We start from the raw sequence: 25,588 nt of genomic DNA, 5'->3' as shown, positions 1-25,588 counted from the left end.
CTAGTCATTCTGCACCCTATATGAAAAATGAGATTTTTTTTTCCTACCACTTTCCCATTCTTTAAAAATGATCATTACTTGCCAAGTAATAGAAACATGTAGGGAAGCTTTTAACCAACTTCAGTATGGAATTTCCAAGCACTAATTTGGACAAGGCAAGCTGGGCAGGCTAGGTGGGTAGGGTTTGCTGCGCAGCTACTCGAGGGTCTGCGGTAGCCGAGAGCTGACGACCGGGTAAAGCCTGAAGCTGTAATGATGTCAACTTGTTATTTACTTTCCAAATCTGAATGACTGAGCAAGGCGAAAGGAGAATCAATCAACCACAATGTGACCCTACAGGCGGAAAAAACGCAGTGCTACCACCAGCATGCAGTGGGGGAAGGGAAGCACGTGTAAACCGGGCCAGGGTTGCATCATGAGCGGGCTAGGGTTTGCGATTACACCCTTCTGTAATACCTCAGCATCAGTCTGCACGAGCTCAGGAGCCCGGGAGCTACGAAGGGCAGACTCAAGGGAGCCCCACCAAATCCTTTGGGGTGGGGGGACTTCAGTGGCAGCCGATAGCTAATAAGCCAGTGTTCTGCTGATTCACAATTATGGAGACTGTGTAAGTGTGTATTTTTTATTGATGCGCTCTAATAACGGTGTACCAACAGTCGTTTGACATCTTTGACGTTTCGCAGCAATATTTTGTAAGGTAATTTTGAGGTCCGCCTGTATGATGGAGAACCGGCCCCTTAAAAACTCGCCCGGAGTTCTCCCCCTCCCCCCCCCAACCACCAGAGCAACAAACACCTAGTGTTCAAGGAAGGAGCAAGTGAGGTTAGAGTTTAAATTGCTGAGTGTTACTGGGCTCTTAGCACCAAGCTCATTAGAAGCCTAAGGGAGGGGCAAATTGATTTTAAAAATACTCAACAAGGCAGACACCAAAGGTGCTGAGGAGGAGGGCCGGATATTTATTTAATTGAATTAAAGCCGGGAGTTGGGGGGAATCGTCACCAACGTGGAAGGGAGGAAGAAGCGCCAGGGCTGGGCCTTACCAGCCATGGCAACAGAAAACACTTTGCCAGCGCCTGCGGTTTCAGGCCTGGGGGTGGGGATTTACAGATCTAAGGACCTCAGTACCCTAACATACCCCTCCCCAGTTTATTTGTTTCTTCGTCTTGTTCTGAAGCTTCTCCTCTCTGCTTTTCTGATTCCTGGCTGGGAGGTGTTTTGCAAAGGTCATGGCTGCGCTCGAGTCCTCTTTTTTTTTTTTTTTTGTGGGTGGGCGTAGAGGCAACGGGGGGGGGGGGGGCTTTAAATCGTTAGTTTTGAAGGAGATGTTCCTGGAGACGGGTTGCACGAGGACCTCCTAGGCCAGCTGGGCGGCTTCATCTTTGAGGTGGGGGATGGTAACACTTTCAGTGGCTTGGGTTACCATTCCCTCCCCCAACCTGCAGGGTGGCCCTTGTTCTCATCCCCCTCAAAGCCACCTTGGAGTGCCAGGGTTTGGGATTGGGTATGTTTGTGGGGGCCCTGTTCCCCTCATTCCTCTCGGAGCCTGTAGAAAAAGAGCTAGAGACCGGGTTGGGGCCCAGAGGGCAACGCTTGGGCTTCCCTCCTCCACCTTGGGCGTGGGGCGGAGTGGAGTGGGGGTGGGGAGGCTTTAGGGTGAAGAACTGCAGGGATGTAAGTCTCTTCCCTGCCCCCGGGGGGCTGGGTCTGGACTTGGTAGGGGTGAGGGCGGGCCTGGCGTCCTAGCCCTAAGTGGGGGAGGGGCTGCCGCGTGGGGACGCGCCCCCCCTCCCAAGGCGCTAGGGGGAGGGGCCGGCGGGGACGCGGTGGGGGAGGGTAGAGCTGTAGAGTGCCTCCTTCAGGTGTCTGGGGAGGGCGGCGCGCTGGCGACCCCCTTGGCACGTCTCCCAACCAGGGTAGGCGCGCTCGCGTCCGCTCCCAGCGGAGGTCACTTGGCCGTGTCGGTCCCTCCCGCCGTCCCGCCCTCTCCCGCCGCCGCCGCTCCCAGCCCAGCCCCCCAGTCTCGACGCTCGGGAGCGACTAGCCGCCAGCGCCCCCGCCCCGCCGCCGCTGCAGCGCCCTCCGGCCGCCATTCACCACCGAAACTTTCCAGCGCCCGCTCTTCTCGGGGACTCGGTGGCGGGCCGGGGGCGGCGCGCGGCTGCTCCGGGGCGCTTGGCCCTCGTCGGCCTCTGCGCGGCCCGGGCTCGGTGACGGTGGACCCGCCAGTACGCACAGAGCGCGGCCACAAGTTGCACGGCTCGTGGCGAGGTGAGTGCACGCCGGGCAGGGGCGCAAACTTCTCGGGCCCAGGGGCTTGGCGGTGACCCCTATCATGGAGGTCCGACCCTGGAGCTCCAGGAGGGGCAAATTCCCGTGTGCCCCCCGACCCCCCGGCTGGCGCGCTCCCTGCATGCTGAACAATACCTCCGGGGCGGCCGCTCCCCAAAGTGGCCGCGCGCGCGGGGGGCGGGAAAGGCCTGGGTGCGCCTTTGTTTTGGGGAGGGGGACAAGCAAGTTTAGGGAAGCGCTGCCGTTTAGTCCCTGCGTCTCTTTGTCTGCGGCTCCAGAGGGGGCTGGCTGGGCTGACCTGGGTCGCTTTGGGACTTGGGGGCCGAGCGGGATCCCCTTGTGGGGGAGGGGAGCCCCATTCATCCTCGAGGCGCGGGCCGGCGCTCCCGGAACCCGGTGGACGCGCGGCGGCGCGCAGGGGAGAGAGGCTGGCCCGCCTGTGCTCAGTTTCCGAGGCACAAACTGTCAAGGAAGTCCGGGAGCCCCCTCTCCACACATCTTCTCAGGCCTTGTCTCGGGACCAGGCTTGGGGGGTTGACACCGATGAAGGGCGGCTCCTCCGGCTAGGTGAGGGTGAGGGACCGCCCAGCGCGGCCTGGGGAGGGTGTAAACCTGTTGCTTTGGGGCTGGGGAGGGGTTCTCCAGATCAGCCCTCACCCACATCCCCGTCTTAGGAATTTCCCTTACGCAGAGACGGATGCTGGGTGCGGGAGTTTATGTGGGAGGGGTGCGCCTTTGAACATTGGTGATCTCCGGGTTTTGTGACAACTTTAGGAGGCTGGAGGCCCGCCGGTGCTGGATGAGGCCTGGGCTTCACGTGCGTGACCAGTGCGCAATCAGGAGCTCAGGGCTTGTTTTTTTTCTTTCTTTTTTTTTCTTCTTTTTCTTTTTGCAGTGTCTGTCGTTCTCAAAGCCCTACGCACTGTAAATTCCGCAGTTAGGGTCAGCTCCTACCAAGTGTTGTGGAGCAAAACCTAAAACAGTTACCCCCCCCCCCCCCCCCCCCCCCGCAACCAAAACCTAAGCCTCACTGCTAGTGCAAGTGTTTGTTTCTGTTCTGCTTTGGTGTGTGCGCCTTGACCTGACTTGTGTTTTGTTCGGAGCTAGTCCCTGGTTTAACTTGAAAGAGGACTGACTGTAAGAGGAGTGAGCACCTTTTCCCCCAGGCGTCAGTTTAGGGTAGCTAATGGGTCTTGATGGCTCTAAGAAATTTACCCATTTGAGTCATTTCTAGAAGACACAGAAGAAATGAAAGAGTGTTGAGTGTAGATGGCGCTTTTATTTTTAAAGGGATTTCGTGTCCAAGTGTGCTGCAGATTTCCATGGAACCATCCACCTGGGTAATTAGTACAACGATGAAAGTTGAAATTCACTCGATCCACTTATTAAAATGGCCCCCTAAAGCTTTTCAAGCCTTTAATCTCTCCCTCCCTCCCTCTCCCTCCCTCTCCCTCTCTCTCTCTCTCTCTCTCTCTCTCTCTCTCTCTCTCTCTCTCTCTCTCTCTCTCTCTCACACACACACACACACCACACATACACACACCTGTGGGGACTGGTATGGACGATTTAGGGTGTAAGGCTCCCATCTACCCCAGGATACCTTCTTACTCCGGTCGGAGAACTCCATTTTGGCAGTACTACTAAAAGAAAAAGGAAGGCATTTTACCCCTTTTATGGTATTCGATAAATACTCATTTAAAAATTACCTCGGTTTTGTTGTTGGGTAAATATTGGGTACTCTGTTAGGTCCAGAGAGTCACACCAAGGCAAGGCCTTTGGGGGACACTGGAAATAGGGGCTGATTGGTGTTCAGCAAGGGTGGGCTATCAGGATCTGTGGGCTGCTGACAATTGCCTTTGATCCAAGATTATTGTGGTTTGAATGAGAATACCTCCGTTGGCTCATATATTTGAATGCTTGTTTCCCAGTTGGTGGAAATGTTTTTTGGAAGATTTAGGAAGTGTGGTCCTGTTGAGTTTGTGTATCATTGAAGGTGGGCTTTGAGGTTTCAAAGGCCCACAGCATTCCGTTAGCTCACTCTCTCCCTGTGCTCTCGGCCACTGCGTCAGTGCCATGCCTGCCTGCTGCCATGCTCCCTGCCATGCTGGACGGTTATGGACTAATTAATCCTCTGAAACTGTAAGTCCCGATGAGTTTTTCCTTCTAGAAGTTGCCATGGTTGTGTTATCTCTTCAAAGCAATAGAAAAGTAACCAAGACGATGAGATCAGTCCAGAGAATTAGAAATACCTTCAAGTTTTATATATTTAACGCTATGTCTTAAGTTTGTGTGCTTTAGTAGGTGGTGTAGGGCTGTGGAATTGTAAATAATCCTGAAGCATGTTTTTGTGTGTCCTCGTGTGTACGTAGATGTTTGTGCACTTGTGTTTCTGGTGTGTATGCATGGTGGCAGTCAGAGGTTGATATGTGTCTTAAATTGATAGCTAGCGACATTATTTTTTCAGGCAGCATTTCTCACAGAGCCCAGAGCTCACTAATTTGGCTAGACTGGCTGACCCCCAAATCCTAAGAATTCTCTTCAGTGTTGGGATTATAGATGCAGGCTGCAGCAACCACATTTTTACATGGGTCTTCAGGGATTAAACTCATGTCCGCACTGTACAGACTGAGCCATCTCCTTGAACACCAGTTTTACGTATCAGAGTCTGTGTTTTTATCTGAACTGTAAAAGACCCCCCCCCCCCAATTAACCAGTTGCTGGACCATCAACTCCTGTAATTTTTTGAGCATTGTTCTATACATATAGAAAAATCAAAAGAAGGGGCTAACGATATAGCTCAGTTGCTAGGCTACTTGCCTAGCCATCAAGAGGCCTGGTGTTCAGTCCCCAGCTATGGGTGTAATCTTAACACTGAAGAGGCAGAAAAAGAAGGTTAGTAGGGGCACAGCTTGGTGGCAGAGTGCATGTCCCAGTTTGAAGCATGGGGCCTTTGATTCAATTCCCGTTACCTCAAGAAAGAAACAAAACAACAACAAAAAATTGTGCATTTTGGTGTGTGAATAAAGAAATAAACTTTACCACAGTGTCCCTGCAATGAAGATTTTATTTTTTTAAAATTGCATTTTCATTTATTTGTGTCTCTCTCTGTATGTGTAAGTCAGGACAACTTGTAGGAGTGAGTTTTCTATTTCCATGATGTGGATACTGGGTATCAAACTCAGTTGTCAAACTTGGCACCAAGCCCCTTACTGGGTAAGGGGCTTATTACATTATCATTATCATCACATTATCTTGTGATGAGGACTTTATAGAACTTTTTGCTGTGGATTATATTCACGGTTTCCACTTTCCAGCCAAGGAAATTGACTGTTTTTTTCCTGAGACAGGGCTTCTTTGTAGCCCCGGATATCCTGGAACTCTGTAGACCAGGCTGCCTTCAAACTCAGAGAGATCTACCTGCCTCTGCCTCCAAAGTACTGGGATTGAAGGTGTGTACCACCATGGCCTGGTTGGAAACTGACATGCACTCATACATGGGGAGGGGGAAAGGGCATGTGAATTCCATGGCCCAGCCCTTAAACTTGGTCTTCCTCTGCCTTCTTATCTATCTAATGTGAACTTTCCCATTTGAGACAAGAGGTCTGTAAATTCCATTCCCTTTTCCTGCCCCCTCAGATCTTCATTAAATGTTGATAAACTTCTTGGAAGGCAGACCATGGCGCAGAGATTATTTTCTTATATAGCTTTTCCACTGAGTCACGTGTGTGTGTCCTTAGACTTGAATTAGCTGAAAACACTTCTGGTCTATCGGAGTCCATTTTATGGATTCAAACAGCACATGGAACTAAACTAATAAATTAACATGTCTTATTGGACAGAGTTAAATGTGCAAAGGTTCGGTTTCCCAGGGCTGTTCTGGTATTGCTTAGTGAAGTTTTCGTAAAAAATGTAGTAATTTGAGTGTAGTTTTTGTAGGGCGGTCTTTTGATTTTGAAATAATTCACACAGGTAGACTTATTTAAACAATCGTGTGTGTGTGTGTGCGCGCGCACGCATAATCATGTGTGTACATGTTCATGTCATTGGACAACCTCTGATACAGTTTCTCAGGTATTGTCCATGTTGATTTTAATTTTTGTGTGTGTGCCTGTGCACGTGTGTGCAGATGGGTGAATATGTGGAGGCCAGAAGTTGATACTCAACTTCATTTGCTTTTCAAATAGGGCCTTTTATTGAACCTGGAGCTCACCAGTTTATACACAGTGGGATTAATATAAACCACCTGACCAGTGAATGAGTGTCGGGGATCTTCCTCGTCTCTACTTCACAGTTCTAGGATAATAGGCATATACCACAATACCCTCATAGATCCTAAGGATCTGAATTTAGGTTCTCAAACTTGTGCAGCAAGCACTTTACCTACTGAGCCTTCTTCCCAGTCCCCCATCCCTTTTTTCCTTTTGAGACAGGATCTCATCATGTAATTCTCATGAGTCTGGACATGCTTTGTAGACCAGGCTGCCCTTGAACTCAAGAGATCTGCTGTTTCTGTCTCCCAAGTGCTGGGAATTAAAGTGAAGTCACGTACCAGCATGCCTAGACCCCCCTCCTTGTATTTTGAGACAAATTCTTTCATTGGCCAGGAGCTCTCCAGTGAGGCCAAGCTGGTGACCTAGTGTTCATGTCTGCACAGCTTTTTTTCCCTCCCACTGAGACAGGGTCTGTGTAGCCCTGGCTGTCCTGGAACTCACTGTGTAGACCAGGCTGGCCTCAGACTCACAGAGATCCGCCTGCCTCTGTCTACTGAGTACTGGGATTAAAGGTGTGCACAACCACTGCCTGGCCAGTTTGCACAGCATTTATGTGGCTTCTGAGGATTAAACTCAGGTCCTTCTGCTTGTGCTGCAAGGGCTTTGCTAGCTCAACTACCTTTCCAGTTTTCATGTACTTGTTTGTGTGTGAAACTGAGGAATGTAGTCTGCCATGGAATTAACTACACCCCAAAACTCCAATTTTACTTTTTTCTTCCTTTTGAGACAGGGTTTCTCTGAGTACCTTTGGAGCCTGTTCTGGAACTAGCTCTGTAGACCAGGGTGGCCTCAAGATCACAGAGATCTACCTGTCTCTGCCTCTTGAGTGCTGGTATTAAAGGCATGCACCACCACCGCTTGGTCATTTTTACTTTTTTTTTCTCCTGAGACAAGACCTCACCAAGGCTAGCCTAGACTGGGTGAGTGATCGTCATGAGTAGCTGGCATGATGGGCCTGTCTCATCACACCTGGTCTGTGTCTTGTGTTTTCATTCAATTTCTTGTAAGCTCTGGGTACCCTGGTTTCTTTCCAGCTCCTTCTTGAAGCTGAAATCTTAAATATTGAGTTTGAATTCAGGAGGTCAAAGTCTTTCAGATTAAAAGATCCAGAAAAGACGTGCTTCTACAAGGTGCTAGTCATAACAGTCAGTTCCTTTAAAAAATGAAAACATAGCTGAACATTGGCCCTTGACTCAAGATGTTTCTATTAGTTGTTTGATGTCTGCTTTGCATAGTTCTGTACATGTGTTAGAGATGTTATTTGTAAGGGAGGACCAGGGAAAGGAGAAACCCAACATTGTGTCTACTGGAGATATCTTTTTGCATCTGTTCTCATGTACTATTTTTATCTTTTGATTTTAATTTTATTATTTGGATTAATTTATTCCTTTTCTCCCCCTCCTTTTTTTTCCTGTTCTTTGAGCCAGGGCTTCACTACATAGTCCTGGCTGGCTTTGTAGACCAGGCTTGCCTGTCTTTGTTTTGCAAATGCTGGGATGAGAAGTTCTATGCTTGGCTTAATTAATTCATATTTTGTGTGTGATGTATATATGTGTTCATGTACGTGTATTTGGAAACACAGATGTGTATTTCTACACATGGTTTCTGTGTACGCATGCACACACCAGAGGTTGATGTCAGATGCCTTCCTCAATCATGCTCCATCCTACCATTTTTGGAGACAGGATCTCTCACTGAACTTGGAACTCTTTTTCACCAGTGCTCCAGTGCTGGGATTCCAGATGTACACTTGTGCTGTTCCTGGCTTTTTCACGTGGATGTTGGGGACCCTGACATGTCTTTGTGATTGGATGGCAAGCACTTTACTGACTGAACCATATCCTTATCCTCTACTTATTTTATTTTGAGATAGAGTTTTTACTGTGTAGCTCAGGCAGGCTTTGAACTTGATGTCTTCCTACATCATTCTCTCCCAAGGGCCCCACCTGCTGGTTGGGCAACCACTAGACAGGGAGGTAGTTCCTCCATGATTGGTGTTTTGGGTTTTGTTTGTGTTTGGTTGAGATGGGATCTCACTATGTAGACTAGGTTGGCCTGGACTAGCAAAAGATCCATCGGCCTCTGCTTCATGAGTGCTTGTATTAAAGGCATGTGCTACCAAACCTGGCCCCTTATTTTTTCCTTGAAGACTGTGAGTCTCCTTGCTGGCCTTTATGATGTGGACTTCTTTCTGTGCCTCCCCACACTCATCTTTTTATTTTGCTTGTTTGAGATATGTTTCTGCTGGTGTGGCTCGTGAGGCTCATATGAGCCACAGAGAAAAGATGGAAAGAAGGGAAGGGTGATGGAGGGCGAGACTTGAGGGGAAAAATCTTGCCTCCAGTCTTGTCTCCAAAGGCCAGTTCCTTCCTTCATGCTAAAAATAGTCATGGAAAAAGAAAAACGTTTATCTTTCCAACATTAAGAAAGGATAAATGTTTACAAAATGATTTTAATCTTGCTTCCTCATTGGAGCTAGTTTTTAAATGTATTTGGTGAAAGATTAACAGTTTATTGAATGTCGTGTACATATGACTTTTTTTTTAAAGGGGGAAAGGATGAATTCTAGGTGTGAGAAAACCTGAAGGGGGCCTAGAGTCTTGTCTCACTCAGCCAGAAACTGATGGTCTGTGCAGTTCTGTGAGGGATCATTGTAGGTCCCAGCACAGAGTAGGGAAATCTTGATCAAGAAGGTGGGGCTTAGAAGGAGGAACCTCAGGAATAATTTGAGATACCTTTATGCTCAGCAGGAAGTGAAGACAAGACCTGAACTATGGGCTCACCATAGATGGCCTTTTTGAGTCAGGCTTCCCTAAATGGCTTACTTTGAGCTTGATCTTCTTCCGAGGCACTATTTATTTATTTATTTATTTAATCACCTACAGAAGAGCGGCACCTCAGGGCAACCCAAATATCCTGATGGAGATAGACATAGAGCCTCATACTTATCTATTGCTTGGAAGAGAATTGATTTCAGATTCTTTGGGAGGCCAGTATGTGGTGTTACGCACTGACCTTTTTTCCAACCCTGCCTCCAACTCTTGAGCACTCTTTAGCCTCTGGGATGCAGACGTGTATTACCCAGTTGGCACATAAGTGTTTGGGGGGCAGGGTATGTTAGGAGGAAATGTTAGCTGACAGCTGCCATAAGAATCTCAGAGCTCAGGGAAAAAGGCAAGAGAGAAGAAATGGTCCTTGAATGGTTGAATTTCAGGCTTATGGTATGGGGAAGGAGGCTGCCATATAAACTGCCCTGCAAGCACTCAGAGCCCCAGGAATCCACAAAACTGTCTCTATTTCTTGGTTATTTTTAATGTCAAAGATGGTTAGGTCTAGCTTGAGGTCATCTTGTTATTTGTGATGAGGAAAATCCCCAGATAGCTCTGTCTCTTGTTTATGGAGATCCAGGAAGGAACTAGCAACAACACTGGCTAGCCTGGAATTTCATTGCCACACAGGTAGGCCAAGAAACCTGGAAGGGAGTGTCTCAGGCTTTGGCTGGTTTCTGGCTCTAGATGCTGCTTCTGTCTACATTTGCATAGCTGTGGCATAGTGAGGTTTTTGGCATTGAGCCAGAGGATTGGGGAACATGCTGGTCATTTTTTTTAAAACTTGACACAAGTCAGGGTCATCTAAGAAGAGAGAACCTCAACTGAAAAAAATATCTGTATCCAATTGGCCTGTGGGTAAGTCTGTTGGGCATTTTCTTTATTAACGATTGATGTGGAAGGACCCAGCCCACCGTGGGAAGTGCCATCCCTCAGCAGGTGGTCAGGTGGTTAAGGGTGGTATAAGAAAATAAGCTTTGCAATCCACGGGGAGTAAGCCAGTAAGTAGCACCCCTCCATGGCCTCTGCTTCAGGTCTCCCTTCAGGTTGCTGCTGTTGTTATTACTGTTATTGTTATTTTTTGAGATTATAATATAATTACAACATTTTCCCTTGCCTTTTCTACCCCCAAACCCTCCAATATATCCCCTGTAACTCCAATCCCATGGGATCTGTCACTTTCTTTGTGTACGTGTATGTATATGCACACAGAGCACATACATACATGCAGGCAAAATACTCATACACATAAAATAGTATAATAAGTAAATACTTTTAAAAAGTTGTAATCTTTTGTATAGAACTTCTGACAGGTATTTAACATAATCTAATATCTACAGTGGCTCAGAAGTGGTGTCCAGGCTGTTAGCTTTAAACCCTGGGCCCTTGAACTTGCAAAGCTCTTGAAGTCGTGCCTATAGATCACTCATGTGAAAATAAGCCTTGGTAAAACTACAGAACTCATTTTGTATTTGACTTTTGGGAAAAAAAAATGGAATGAATTCTTGTTATTTTTGTTGTTGAGACAGCATCTCGTGTTGCCCAAGTTGGTCTCACATTTACTATATAGCCGAAGTTGGCCTTGAACTCCTGATCCACCTGCCTCAGCCTGCCAAGTGCTGGGATGCTCTGTGTGCACTGCTATGCCAGGCTCTTAAAAAGAGCAAATTCTTACCTACACTGCTCACTTACGTTTTACTTTTGGCTATACTTTTGTTTTCTGTGTTCTCATGGCAGTTGATGTGTTTACTAGAAGACTGTTCACCTTGACAACTTAGGTCGTGTATTAGGTGGTCTTAGTTAACTTTTCTGTTGTCATGACAAAACACCATGCCCAAGACAACTTACAAAAGAAAGCATTTAGTTTGGGGGCTTAACAGTTTCAGAGGGTTGAAGTCTATGACTACCATATTGGGGAGCATGACAGCAGGCAGGCAGGTAGGCATGGTGCTGGAGCAGTAGCTGAGAGCTTATGTTTTGAGGCAACAACCCTGAGTCAGAGCAGACTAACTGGGAAAAGGGTGGGCTTTTGAAAATTCAAAACCTGTCCCTAATGATATACTTCCTTCAACAAGACCATACCTCCTAATCCTTCCCAACCAGTTCCACCATTTGGGGACCAAGTATTCAAATATATGAGTTTATGGAGGCTATTCTTACTCAGACCACCATAGGTGGCCTGCCAACTGTATGGGGTCACTTGAACCTGTATGCCTAGCAGTGCATATCTGTTTGTGTAAATGTGTGTACACGATCATGCCTTTGCGCATCTATGTGGAGGTCAAAGGTTAACCTTGGGTGTCTTCCTCACTGTATATTTAAAGACAGTTCCTTACAGAACCTGGAGCTTGCTCATTTGCTGTCCATTCAGTGAGCTCCTGGACTCTGCTTGCTCCATGTACTCAGCACTGGGATTACAAACTACTACAGCTGACTTTTATATGGGTTCTGGGAAAGGAACTCAGGTTCCTATGTCTGTACAATATATGCATTATAAACCACATTTTCTCAGGGCTAAGTGTTAAGATTTTAATTAGGAAGCCAGACTTTTTTTTATGCGCATGACCACTTTTTTCCTTCAGATTTGTTAAGGCTCAATTTTTTTTTTTGTTTTTTTTTCGAGACAAGGTTTCTCTGCAGCTTTAGAGCCTGTCCTGGAGGTAGCTCTTGTAGACCAGGCTGGTCTCGAACTTCACAGAGATCCGCCTGCCTCTGCCTTCGAGTGCTGGGATTAAAGGCGTGCACCACCAACGCCCGGCTAAGGCTCAATATTTTATGTTGACTAAATGCTGGGGTTGGGATCAACAGTTACTTTTATCTCTGACTTGGACCATTGTTTTTCCCATGATTAAAATAGGTACTGTATGGTTAATATCAATAGAATAGGATGTGTCTTACAGTTACACTGGTTCACACATACATACACATCCTTACCCCTATAGTGAAGGTTAGGTAAGTGGAGATTCTCTTTGGCCTAATACCTTGTCTGCTCGCCATTGCTCAAATTCTGAATGAGACCTTATCTGGTGCCCAAGCAGCTCTCAGTTTAATGTTGGAAGCAGGTCAGCAAGATCCTGTGACACTGCTTTAGCTCTGAGCCAGCATCTTGTGTCTTAGTTAAGTGACAGCACTCATTATCCATTTGATGATTAGCCAGACAATTGCATAATTATAATATTATAATGTATTTCAGAAATCTGTTTTGAAGGATGGTCCTAAGTGGGCTTTATCTTCTCAAACCTACTGATTTGTATTTCCTGTGTGCTGAAAGAATAGGCTTACTATGTGCAGGTGTTTCTGCACTGTTCCTGGGAGTTGGAGGGGACTGGTCAAGGCAAGGGTAAAAGCGATTGGACCATGAGTGCTCTTAAGTCTGGGAACCTGGCAGAGAGAACACAGAAGGAAGTTCATGGGCTGGTTACACTGTGGAAGGACTGTTGACAAAATTCACTCAAGAAATGCAATGGCTTCTTAGAAGGTGGCGCTATTAAAATGAGCTGTCATGGTTTCTTCATGGAAATAAAAATCAAATCATTTTTTTGTTCAAATAATTATATGTGAGACTTTATAATTATAAAGATCTGAAGTTAGCAAAATTATATAGCCCAAGTTAATTACATTAATGTGTTCAAACCAAATATAGAGGAAGATATATAGTGTCACTTCAGGGCCTTCTAGCCTTAGAGCTGTGTCCTCTCCATTCTTCTTTCCCCCTTCTGTTCTTTTTCTTCCTTCCCCTTTCTCTTCTCTTCCTCCCTTCTTACCTTTCTTTTTTACTGAGCCCACGTCTTTATACATGGTAGGCAAACACTATACCACTGAACTATTCTGAACATCCCAGTTAGCTGCCTTCTGGATGCATTTTATTTTAATGTTTTGAACATCCTAGGTCTGTTTTCAGGAAATTAGTTGAAACAAGAAACTTTTGGGGTGTGGGAGTGCCAATTCCTTAAGCATCAAAAGCATGGGGTAATTTGCCAGCTCTTTGTTCTGTGGTACTAAGATGGAACCTAGGACACTGTGTGAGGTAGGTAGGTTATCTACCACTGACCTATCTTCTCCTCACCCCCATTTAAGACTATACCAGATGACTCTGAATTTCTGTTCCTTCTACCTTCCCAATACTGGGATTATAGGTGTTCACCACCATGCCAAGCTTATGTGCTGCTGAAGAACAAATTTAAGGCTTTGTACATGCTCTGTTAACTAAGCTATAGCCAGGCTTTTTCCACTTAAACATTTTTTTTTTTAGCATCCAGGTGCAGTGGCACACGCCTTTAATGCCAGCACTTGGGAGGCAGAGGCAGGCAGATGTCTGAGTTTGAGACCAGATTGGTCTGCAGAGCAAGTTCCAGGACAGTCAGGGCTACACAGAGAAACTCATCTCAAAACACTAAAAGAAAAAGAAAACAGCCAAAAACAAAAACAAAAAACCCCACAAAACCACTTTTTTACCCCAGCTGACCTCAAACGTTAAACAAGATTTTATTTTTTGAAATTTTATGTGTATAAATCGACTCTAAGGTTTAAAAATAATGAGGACCCAAAGTAGGGTGAGTAGGAAAGGGAAGGTGGATATGGGAAGGGTTGGGTGAAATGAATATGAGACGATTTGGGTAAGGTGGAGGAATATGATCAGTATATGTGAGGATATGTTGAAAGACTCAATAAAGATAATTCCAAATAATTATTTTAATTTTATAAATTGCACTATAGATTATTCATTCCTTTTGCTCCATAACTATTACAAAGATGGAAATTCTGTTGGAAAAGGCCATTTTGATATAACTAAACAGGTTTGAGTTACCGAAACAAACAGTTTGCTTTTGATCATTTCAAATGAAATGGTCAAATGGTCATTTAACAAACTGAAGTATTGAGGCAAGTTTGGTACCATATGGCTGTAATCCCAGGATTTGAGAGGTGGAAGAAGGAAGATTAGGAATGGAAGACTATCCTTGGCTGCATAGCAAGTTTGAGGATAGTCTGGGCTACACTAGACCCTATTGCAAAAACAAATAAGTAAACAGAAGTTTTAAATTTATAATGTTCCTTAAAAAATACAAATTATGTAACATACATCATTTTGCATCAAAATGATACTTTGAATATAAGTATAGAAATGTGTCTAAATCACCTGGTTCATTGTGAATGTTTAACAAATATTGTGTACAATGTGAGAACTAAATATAACAAACTTCTGACCTACTTTTGGTACATAGAAAATGTTGGCAATTTGGAGAAATGTGTGTGTGCCTCTTACCTGAGGAGATCAGAAGAGGGCATGGGATTTCCTGAATTGGTGTATACAAAAGGTTGTATACTGCCCTGTGGGTACTGGCAACTGATCCTGGATCCTCTGGAAGAGTAGCAAGTGTTCTTAACTGCTGAGCCTTCCTTCATCTCTCCAGCCCCCCCTTTTTGTCTGAGAGTTTCATTCTAGCCCAGTGTGGCATGAAACTGACTGCAGATCCCAAGCTCCTAGCCTCTAAACTCATAACTGCCCTTTTGCCTCAGTCTCCCAAGTGGTAGGATTGCAGGTTTAGCCACCCTATATGGCCTCAAGCTTGTCCTGAGAAGCTGGAATTGCAGGTGTTCCCACCATACCCTGCCTAATTTGTCATTTTGGGATCTTAACTTTCTTTCTGTTCTGTGCCTGTCATAGTAAATGAGCAGCAGGAAGCCATTACCTTCGTCTTGTTTTTCTGTGATGCCTTCGCTTTCTTTTTTCAGTTCATGGTTTGTTCTCCGTTTTCCTGTTCTATTTACTTTTCCATTTCGTGTTCTATATTTGGACAACAAATGTATTTCTGTGGGTGGGTTTCTGATGTCCCAGATGTTCATGGGAGTGGAATTTCCCCGAGCACACCAGGGGGCCTGGGGAGCAGCTAGTGTTTGGCTTTGTGTATCTCCTAGAGTTGAAATAAATGGCCCTGGATGTGGATTGGGCAGCAATTCCCTTTGTTTTGCTTAGCTTTGCCCTCAGTGTTTGCTTTAGTTTCGGTTGCTGGAGATAAGCTTCAGGGATGTTTCCTTTGTCATAGACCTCATTTTCATTTATTTATTTTTCTTTTGCAGCACTGGAGATGGGACCCAGAGTCTTGTGCATTCTCTCTCCCACTGAGTGATACTTCCCCCATTTCCTCCATCCTTGACTTAAAATTATAAGATCTGCCTTTTAATTGAAGTTGCTTTTCCTAACCAGCATTGTTGAAGTATAAGTGACAGACATGCCATGAAAGCCACCATCTTAAATGAGCCGTGTAAAGCTCACCATTAGAAAATGGTACAATATTCTCATTATAGTTCATGTCCAGCTGTCATTTGGCTTCTCAATCCAGCCATGGGCAAGCTCTAGATAGGTTTTCTTTTTCTGGAATTTTAGAGCCCCTTTTAGTGTCTCTCTGTTGATTGAACTTTCTGAGTTGTAATATTGGACTTAATTCTGGTCTCACCTCTACTTCTCCAGAGGATTGATTGATGAAGTAGTATATTTGGTATCCTGCCTCAATTTCCTTTTTTTTTTTTTTTGAGGTGGAGTACCTCAGGCTGGCCTCAAACTTCTAATTCTAATGCCTCAGGCTCCTGAGTGCTAAGATCACAGGCATGGGCCACCATACCTGCTATATGCAAATTCTGGGGATGGAACCTAGGGCTTTGTATATGCAAGGCCAGTACTGTACCCACTGAGCTACAGCACCAGCCCTGGGTGCAGTTTAAAAATATAGATATTTTTTATTTGTGTTATATGAAAATAACACAGACTCTTGGGAGTCTGTTCTCTCCTACCTCTGTCTGTGTCTTGGGGATCCAACTGGTTCGCCAGACTCTGTATGTAGCAAGCACTTGTCTGGGCAAGTCCTCTTGCAGCTTGCTGGCTCCAGTTTGGAAGGAGGTACTTAGATCCTTCATAAAGACTGAAGCCCCTGGCCTAGATATTCTCTCTGATTGTGCTCAGAGAAGAAATATAGCCTTTGTTACTGACCAGAAAGTAGGCATTATTTTTATAAAACAAATGATCCACAGACTCAGGAGCCCTCATTAGAGGGGGAAATGGTTTTCTGCTCCCTTGGAAGTGTTCATTCATAAATAAACAATGAATGTACAATGCAGAGAGAGGAACTAAAGGCATGAAGTTTTCCTCTGGGAATTGTGTTTCATCTGTTGGGTTCTGTTCTGAAGGTGCCTGGCTGACATTTTCTTAAAATCTGATGAACTTGCTACCTGCAGTTTGCATGGCCTGCAGCCTTCTCAACTCTGGCCTACACAGATCTGTCTGCTCCTGCCCCAGGACTCTGGCCTGCAATTTCTACGTGGCTCTTGGCTCTTTTTCCGAGATAGCTCTCTTTTTCTGTGTTTAGGCTGGCCTGGAACTCGGTATGTTGCTCTAAATCCATTTGTTTTTCTAAGACAGTAAATACAATGAATGTTGTTTTAAAAAGAGTCCAGGCTGTGAGAATCTCTTTCTCTGTCATCCTCTAGAGTACCTAATCTACAGGGTAGAGTGTAACATTTTTTTCTATCGATTTCTGAAGTCCTGTACAAATTTGCAGCCTCATGCTGCATCTAGATAGAATCGTGTTATAGCTATTTAGCTCCACCTACTTTATTTTTTGTTTTTATTAAGGTATAATAGAAATAAAGTAGGAATGACACATACATTTAATCATTTTTTTTTTTTTTGTTTTCGAGGCAGGGTTTCCCTGTAGTTTCTAGAGCCTGTCCTGGAGCTAGCTCTTGTAGACCAGGCTGGCCTCGAACTCAGAGATCCGCCTGCCTCTGCCTCCCGAGTGCTGGGATTAAAGGCGTGCGCCACCACCGCCCGGCCATTTAATCATTTTTTTGCACACATGTATGTGCACACACATAAATATCTTTAAGATTGCATGACAATCAAATGCCAAGTGTTCTTCCTACTCTCCAGTTTCCTGGTCCCCTTTGGTAATTTCACTTTTACCTCTGGGCACCCCTGTTTTGCCCTCAGGTAGACACACTAGTTCTTCCCTCTCCCTACCCCCACTCTTAAGCCTTTGTGCCTGCTAGGCAGTTTGTCTTCTACTGAGCTGTACAGCCTCAGACCCTGAGGTAAATGTGTGACCATACAGGTGGCTGTTAAATTGGCCTCTGGAGATCTTACTAGCATACATGATGACAGCCCTCACTCTCAGGTTTCTGACTCTGGGATAGTTGTGTCTGGGCCTGCCTTTCTAGCATCTTCCCAGGGAAGCTGTTGTTGGAAGGCTCATACACACGTTGAAGGGCTCCTGCCTTCAAGGAAGTCCTTATAAATGATGACAAGGACTCTGTACTTTCTGACACTCTTCTCTCCTAGACTTTTTTTTTCCTTGTTATAAGGTTGCTGGTAGCTGAGTCACTAGGTTCCTCATTTTTGTATCTTTGGTTGAATGTGGCTTCTGGGTTTTGATTTTTTAAAAAATATTTTTATGGTTTTATTAACTTTATTTTATGTGCATTGCTATGAAGGTGTCAGATCCCCTGGAACTAGATCTTCAGACAGTTGTGAGCTGCCATTTGGGTGCTGGGAGTTGAACTCAGGTCCTCTGGAAGAGCAGTCAGTGCTCTTAACCACTGAGCCATCTATTCAGCCCGGGTTTTGATTTCTTGATGAAAAGAAAAATCTATTGGGAATATCCTGGGGTGAGTGGGGTAGGGTGCTAATAATCTCTAAACACTAGCCATGATTCTCTCCCTCCCCCATCAAATGACCTTTATTGGTCCCTGCCCATAGCTGGTATGGTCTTAGGATGGAGTGCTAGGAAAGGGTGACTGCAGGCCACTGGCTTCACCTGCTGGGCTGTGCGGGGAAATGGGATGCATCATTTGTCTTTTCTTTCCTAGCTAAACCTTAAAGAGCCATTCCCAAGCTAGTCAACCCACGGTTTGAATTTAATGGTCTGTCTTTTTTGAGGAGAGTGATACAGGACCATGTTGGGGCAGCTAGAGATCATAAAATTATTTAGATCATAACCAATGGTTTGGTAACATTGATTTATTTTGTTTGGGGGAAAGATATGCTTGTATTTGAGAGAGCAAGTTTCCATGGTCACCATCTTCCTGGTTCTGTCTTTCTCATTTGTAGGTGGTGCTGGGAATCCAACCTGTAAATGCTACGTAGATCTTGGCCTCCGAGCCCCAAACCTCAGCCCAAATCTAAGAAAGCCCCATGTCTAAGCAGAGCTCATTCTTAGCATAACCAGGTCAGAAGATGCTGTAGGAGGGAGTGTCTTACAGTGGACGATTTCATGAATAAGCATGTAATCACTTTAGGTGGGAGTGACTTATGGTGGACAGTTTCATAAATAAGCATGTAATCACTTTAGGTAGTATATGACTGACCAGTGAAATGATTCCACCCTTGGTGAACCGTTGAGTTGATTGAGGTTACTTGCAAGAGTAGGGGTGATTCAGAGGCAGCTGTGTCACTGAAAATCCCACCCCAGTGTAGTTGACAACTCAGAAAAGCTGCATTCCTGAATCAGCTTTACCATAGAGATTTCATCTACAGTAGTTGCTTACTGTTTATATGGCCTCAGGGATGGGACTTTTGAATCTTACAACTTAAAAACAATTAACATTTATTTAATGTGTGTGTGCACGCACTCACACACACATACACCACACACATGCTCATCATGTACTATCTTCCACAGTGTCAGAGAACAACTTTGGGAATCTGTTCTCTCCTTCCACCATGAGTTCTGGGTTCCTTTACCTGAAAAACCATCTCACCAAACAAAGTCTTGGAACTTTCTGAGGTTTCCTGAGCCTAGAAGTTTCATTAACTTCCTAAGTCTTCTTGAGCCTATTTCTTCCTTGTTTGATTTCCTAAGAAATAGCCAAACACCACAGTCTCTTTAAGAGTACTGTGTCTATGGGATGCTGAAATTTAAAAATACCTGCACTACATAGTTGTCATGGGTTCAGGTTCTGCCTGCTGCCTAAGCATTTTTTCCCCCTGGGAGTGGGGTATGGTACCTGGGAGACTGGGTATGGGAGGGTGAGGGTTGGGCGGACTGGGTGGAAATGGGGGTGGATGCTAGAGATTGAACCTAGGACCTTGCTTGTCTTAAGTGTGCTTTGTACTGGTAAACTCTACCTCCAGTCTCCTATGCTTTTACAATGACAGGTTGCCTGAGAATGCACACAACTTGACCCTTTAAGGTGTGGAATTGAGAACTTTCCTAGTGTATTTACTAAGTAGTCCACTCAGCATTTCTAATCATTAGAACATTTTATCACCTTCCAAAGAGATCCTGTGACATCATGACATCAACCCTATTATTTCTTCCCTGAAGTCCCTGGTAGCCACAGATCTCCTTTCTGTCTCTATGGATTTATCTAGTCTTTGTATTTCATAAAAATGAACTAATACATTATTATATGTGCCCATTAATACCTGGCTTTTTGTTTTTAATTTAAAAAGAAAATCACAGCTGGGTGAGTGGGCACACCTTTAATCCCAGCACTTGGGAGGCAGAGACAGGTTGATCTCTTTGAGGCCAGTCTGGTCTACAAAGTGAGTTCCAGGACAGCCAGACCTACATAGTGAGACCCTGTCTTAAAACAAAACAACAGAGATATACAAAACAAAACAAAAATCTCATTAGTTTACTTAATTGTGTATGTGTACGTGTTTGCGTGTGTACTCATGCATGTGTGTGGAGGCCAGAGATTTCTTCAAGTGTCTTCCTTAATTGCCCTTCACCTTATTTTTTGAAATTGAAGCTCTTAGTGAACCTGGAGTTTATTGATTGAGCCAGTCTTACTTACCAGCAAGCTCCAAGGATCTTCTTCCTGTCTCCATACACCCAAAGCTATGATTAGAGGTGTGTACCACTGTACTTAGCATTTTTTACTTGGGTGCTGGGATCCAAACTCAGGTCCTCAAGCTTGCTTGACAAGCACTTAACACAGTGAGCCCTCTCTCTCCCCAGCACTTCTGTTAATATTTTTGTTGTTTACGCATGTTGAAGGATGCCTGGGGCCGAAAGGCTTGGTGTGAGGTAAAGATAATAGGGAGTAGTCGTAATTAGCATCTCCTGTGATTACACTGGGTGTGGAGAATGGTCTACAGGTATAGTAGTGTGCATTAAATTAGGAGTGCTTCAGCTGCTAGTTGAGCCTGAACCGCTATTTTTCTCCTCTCTTCATCCTTTATTCAGTTCCCTCCACCCAGAGGTCAATTTAGGGAACAGCTCAGTGGGTAAAATGTTTGTGGTGCAAGCATGAGGAGCTGAATTCAGGTACCTAGTAGCCATGTAAAAATCTGGGCATGACCCCAGTTCTGGGGAGGTAGGAGCCAGGAGGATCCCCGGGGTTCACTGGACAGCCAAGCTGGGCCACTGGTGCAGTGAGAAATCCTGTATCAAAAAAAGCAAGGTGTGAAGTATGTTGAGAAAGATAGACAGAGTTGATCTCTGTATATGTACACACACACACACACACATACACAAACACACATACATGAACGCACACACACTGCAACACACACATACTTCAACATGCACATGTGCACGAGACCACACAAAGATTTTTTGGGGTCAGCTGTTCTGCTGATCTCTGTCTTACTAGGTGGTGCATTTTCAGTGGAGTATTAGGAATGTGTGGGAGTCTTTTCTGCAGTGAAGATTCAGGAAACCTGACTTCCCCGAAGGTATGTGTGGCATGTATTTGGTGTCTGGGGGTGCCAAGCAGGTAGAACATTCCAGAGCCACAATCTTTGCTAACATACTGGTAAATTATGAAGCATTTACTTTTCTGTGCCATTTGTGTATGTATGGCCTAATTTAAAGTTCCAGAATTGAGTTTGAGAATATAGAAGTTATTTTTATTTTTGTGGTGCTGGTGATAGAACCTGGAAGCTGATGCTTACTAGCCAGTCACTCCATCCCTGAGTTGCTTCTCCCAAGGCTGATTTTTATCTAGTTGCCCATGGGAATACCTATACTTGTTATGGTTGGTAAGGCTGAAGGTATTTTTCTGGCTAATCTTAAAACAAAAATTCATTACAGGACCACCAACTTATAGTTTTCAAGCAGCACTCACCTCATTTTAGTTTTTAAAAAATTGTTTTCTATGTGTATGAGTGTTTGCATGTATGTGTATCACATGAGTGCAGTGCTTGGGGAGCCCAGAAGAGAGTGCCACAGAACTGGAGTTGCCTTTGGTTATGAACCACCATGTGGCTGTTAGGAACTGAGCCCTCACCCGTAAGAACAGCAAGTGCTCCTAACTGCTGGGTCATCCCTCCAGACCCCTGTTTGATAGTTTTGAAGGTCAGAAGTCTGAAGAGAGCAGCAAGCTACTTTCTTTTCTGAATGCTCAAGAGGTCAACCCTATTTCTTTACTTTTGAGTTTCAAAGGACCGGACAAATGGTCCTATCTTGTTTTGTTATAGTTATACTTAGTCAGCATTTCTTTTTCCTTTTAGAGAGATTCTTGGTCATGTTTGGGGTTGTACTTGTACAGTTGGGGTCTGTTTCCTCCCTAAGAGCCTCAAGGTCTCTCTCTATTTGCTGCTTTGAGCTTTTGGGGCTTTTTCTGAGTTGCAACCACAGCCACTTCCATGCACTCTGACTTTAAGTCTGAGTCTTGAGCTGAGTTTGAGGAATGAGACTGCCACAATGGCAGCAGAAGTAGCAGGTAGGACCTAGGAATATGAGGATTCTCTGTATGACTTTGTGAGGTCCTAAATTCATAGCTCCTGAGCTGTGCCACCATGAAATGGTAGAGGAAATCAAATGGGGTTAGGATTAGAAAACTGAACTAAATGTTGCCTTGTTGGTCAGAGTTTTATGCCTTAGAAATAATTCAAAAGTGTATCAGTCAGCTTTTTACTATGGTACTATTACATAACAAATAACACCACCCTATTCAGGACATTACCATATTTTGGTGTCTCTTACTTACCTAGTAGTTAGTGGCATAGCCATGACTGCTGTTGGCTTGGCTAGTGTCAGGAAAGGCTGGTTAGGGTTCTGCAATGGATGATGTATTTTGTAATGGGGCCAAGGGATCCTAGAGCAGGCCGTTGTGCTTCTTTCATCAGATATAATTAGGTGAGCATGCAGACACATTTAAAATATCTACTTGTCACTCTCAGTAACATCCCTTTGATTAAGTCACAGCTTCCCTGGGGAGGTGGAGGGTTATTTTAGTTGGGAATAGCTGTGGAGTCACATGGCAGATGGAGCAAGCATAGATGTCTATTATGGGCAGGCAAGCTAGGATGGCTTTTGCTTTGTTTGTGGGAGGCAGGAAAGATGACCTAAGTACAAGAGTCTGGTTACTCTTAAGTCAGGAAATCATCTCTTGGTGGATGCTGGGAGCCCTGAGAGCTAGTTACATAAGCAACTTCTTGGTTCCATATTAGGGCTGTGATTTGCAGCTGAGACACTTGCATAGTCACAACTAGGGGTGGGGGTGGGGGCTTGCCTGGCTCCAAGTTGGTGGAAGCCAGGGTTGTTCCCAAAACAAGAAAGTGTTTTGCTCAAACATCAGGAGTCCCAGAGCTGAGAAAGCAAGTCATGGGGCAACTTAGTGCACTCTGTAGGTAACAGTCAAATCTTACAAGACTTCCCCATCTGTGAAGGGGAATTGATGAGTCTTTCTGAAGGGGCAGGTTAGAAAGTACACATCCAAAGGGTAAAGTGCATGGGTGAAACCCTGGCCTCAATCCCCAGTACTGGGGGAAATGTTAATTGTCCAGAATCCTACAGATAACTATGTAGTTGAAAGCCAAGGGTCATGGTGAGGTTTCTGTTACTTTCAAATTGTTTTTTTCTTTGTAACTACATTTTCCAGCTTCACTAATTCTTTCCTATTATTCAGATTAATAAATGAACCTTTTATTTGCTGTGGAAAATATGTACACTTTGATAAGAGATTTTATTATGAGCTTTAACTCCCTGTTTCCTTTTTAAGGGGCTCTTGCTGTTTTTTTATGCATTGGATCTTGGGGCAAGAACAGTGGTGCTGGACATCTCCCCAGTCCTGACTGGAACCTTTTTTGGGGGGGTGGGGTGGAGGAAAGGCTTATTTGCCTCACAGTTTCAGATTATAGCACATTATTTTAAGGAAACTAGAGTAGCAAGAAATTGGAAGCAAGCCAGATGGTAGTGGCACACCCCTTTAATCTCAGCACTCGGGAAGCAGAGACAGGTGGATCTTTCTGAGTTTGAGGCTGGCCTGGTCTACAGAGTGAGTTTTACCATAGGCTCCAAAGCTGCAGAGAAACCTTCTCAAAAACCACAAAAAAAAGAAAAGAAAACAAATTGGACGCAACTGTTCCCATAACATCCACCTTCAAGAGCAGAGAGTACTGATTTAGATTCTTGATAGCAGCACTTGTACCTTCAATGTTTTTTATGCACCAAAGAGTAGTTGGCATAGGGTAATTACTGGTTGGTTGATAATGGGGGGATAATGGCATTAGTTGCAACATAAGTGAAAGTTGCACACTGGTGAAGTACTGTTTCTCAAGTTTCTAGGGAGTAACCTTTTATATATCACTGTTAGTTCCCTTGCTCCCTCTCTGGCTCCTCCCTTCCCTTCTTCCAAGTGGAAAGACACTGGTTAGCTGGGCCCCTGCAGAAGGCTCCCTTCCCCTCCCTCCCTCCCTCCCTGCCTCCCTCCCTGCCTCCCTCCCTGCCTCCCTCCCTGCCTCCCTCCCTGCCTCCCTCCCTCCCTCCCTGTCTCCCTCCCTCCCTGCCTCCCTCCCTGCCTCCCTCCCTCCCTGCCTCCCTCCCTCCCTCCCTTCCTCCCTGCCTCCCTCCCTCCCTGCCTCTCCCTGCCTCTCTCCCTGCCTCCCTCCCTGCCTCTCTCCTTGCCTCCCTCCCAATGGGGTCTCCAGTATCTCAGGCTAGTCTCAAACTGCTGTAAAGTCAAGGATAATCTTGAACTTCTGATCCTCCTGCCTCTACCTCCCAAGTGCTGGGATTATAGATGAGCATCTTTGTGTCCAGTTTTATACAGTGTTAGGGGATGAACTCAAGGCCAGCTCTCTATCCTCTGAGCCATACCTCCAGCCCCTCTGTTGCTCTTCTTACAACCTATTAATTTGCTTCTCATCTTCTTGGCCATTAGGACAAGCTGGTAGGAAGAGGAGATGGAAACAGAAACATGAAGTGAATTGGTGTGTGCGTGTTGAGCAGGGAAGGGGGCCTGCTTGGCTTCATTAAGAAAATGAGAAAGGTGGGTGGTATGTATTTTCTAAGCATAGAACTGTCAGTTTCAACTGTCACCAATCTAGGTCTTTTCCAGCGATGTTTTCTGTCAAAGACAGTTGATATGAGGGACCAGAGAGATGGCTCAGGTGTAAGAACATCTGCTGCTCTTATAGAGAACCCCAGTTCAGTTCTTAGCCCCCATATTGAACAGCTCATAACCACTTGTAAGGTCAGTTCCAGGGGATCTGGCAACCTCTTCTGGCCTCTGAGGGAGCCTGCATTCATGTGTTCATACTTTATGACACGTAATTAAAAATAAGTCTTAAAAAGAAAGTTAATGTGAAAATAATATAATCTTTTCAGAGTAAAAAGTTAGCAGTTGCAAAAACAATGTCAGTTTTTAGAAAAGCACCCTAAGACTGACAGGTATGATAGTAAAAATTTTCTTTTAGTGTGTGTGTGTGTGTGTGTGTGTGTGTGTGTGTGTGTAGAGGCAGGCCCATGTCTAGAAGTCCCAGGGCAGCTCAGAGTTCTCTCTCCTTCCACCTTGAGTGTTCTGGGCATCAAACTGCTCATTAGGCTTGTTTGCAAGGCCAGATGTAAACTGAGGGTTTTCCTGCTTTAGCTTCCTGAATGTTGAGGTTGACAGGCATGTGTCATCAGGTCTAGCTATCCAGAAATTCCTTGTGCTTGGTAGAGAAAGAATTGTCTTGTGCATGCTGGTGGCTGGCTCCTTCCCTCTCCTCCTTCACTCCAAGTCTGTTTTCATGGTGCTGGGGCTTGAACCCTAGGCAAACACTCTCTCACTGAGCTACATCCTTAATCCTTTTCTTCTTCTTCTAAAACAAACAAGCAAACAAAAAGCCCCACTTAGGTTGTGAGGTTATGCCTGGGGCTACAAGTGTGTACCACTGTGTCTGGTTTATGTGATTCTGGTGTGGAACTGAAGGCTTTTTGTGTGGTAGGCCAACACTACCAACTGACCCACATCCTCAAGTCCCTTGTGTGGTTT

General features: G+C 45.1%; 1 protein-coding gene across 10 annotated transcripts in view; it reads left to right on the top strand.

Moving 5' to 3' along the window:
* The first annotated feature begins 461 nt into the window (after positions 1-461).
* Positions 462-25,588, top strand: part of Tbl1x (transducin beta like 1 X-linked) — a 169,978-nt gene continuing 144,851 nt past the window's right edge. For 7 of the 10 annotated variants that reach the window (XM_038316017.2, XM_038316019.2, XM_038316016.2 and 4 more), the window contains exon 1: positions 2,023-2,268. The gene's annotated coding sequence lies outside the window, so the exon portion shown is untranslated. Of the gene's footprint in view, positions 608-2,022; positions 2,269-25,588 lie in introns of those variants that run through there. The other 3 variants (XM_038316010.2, XM_038316018.2, XM_038316012.2) reach the window with 1 other exon arrangement.

Source organism: Arvicola amphibius, chromosome X, assembly GCF_903992535.2.
Source record: "Arvicola amphibius chromosome X, mArvAmp1.2, whole genome shotgun sequence".
In the NCBI taxonomy this organism is placed as follows: Eukaryota; Metazoa; Chordata; class Mammalia; order Rodentia; family Cricetidae; genus Arvicola; species Arvicola amphibius.
The sequence above is the reverse complement of the archived record's forward strand: the minus strand, read 5'-3'. Positions and strand labels throughout refer to the sequence as shown.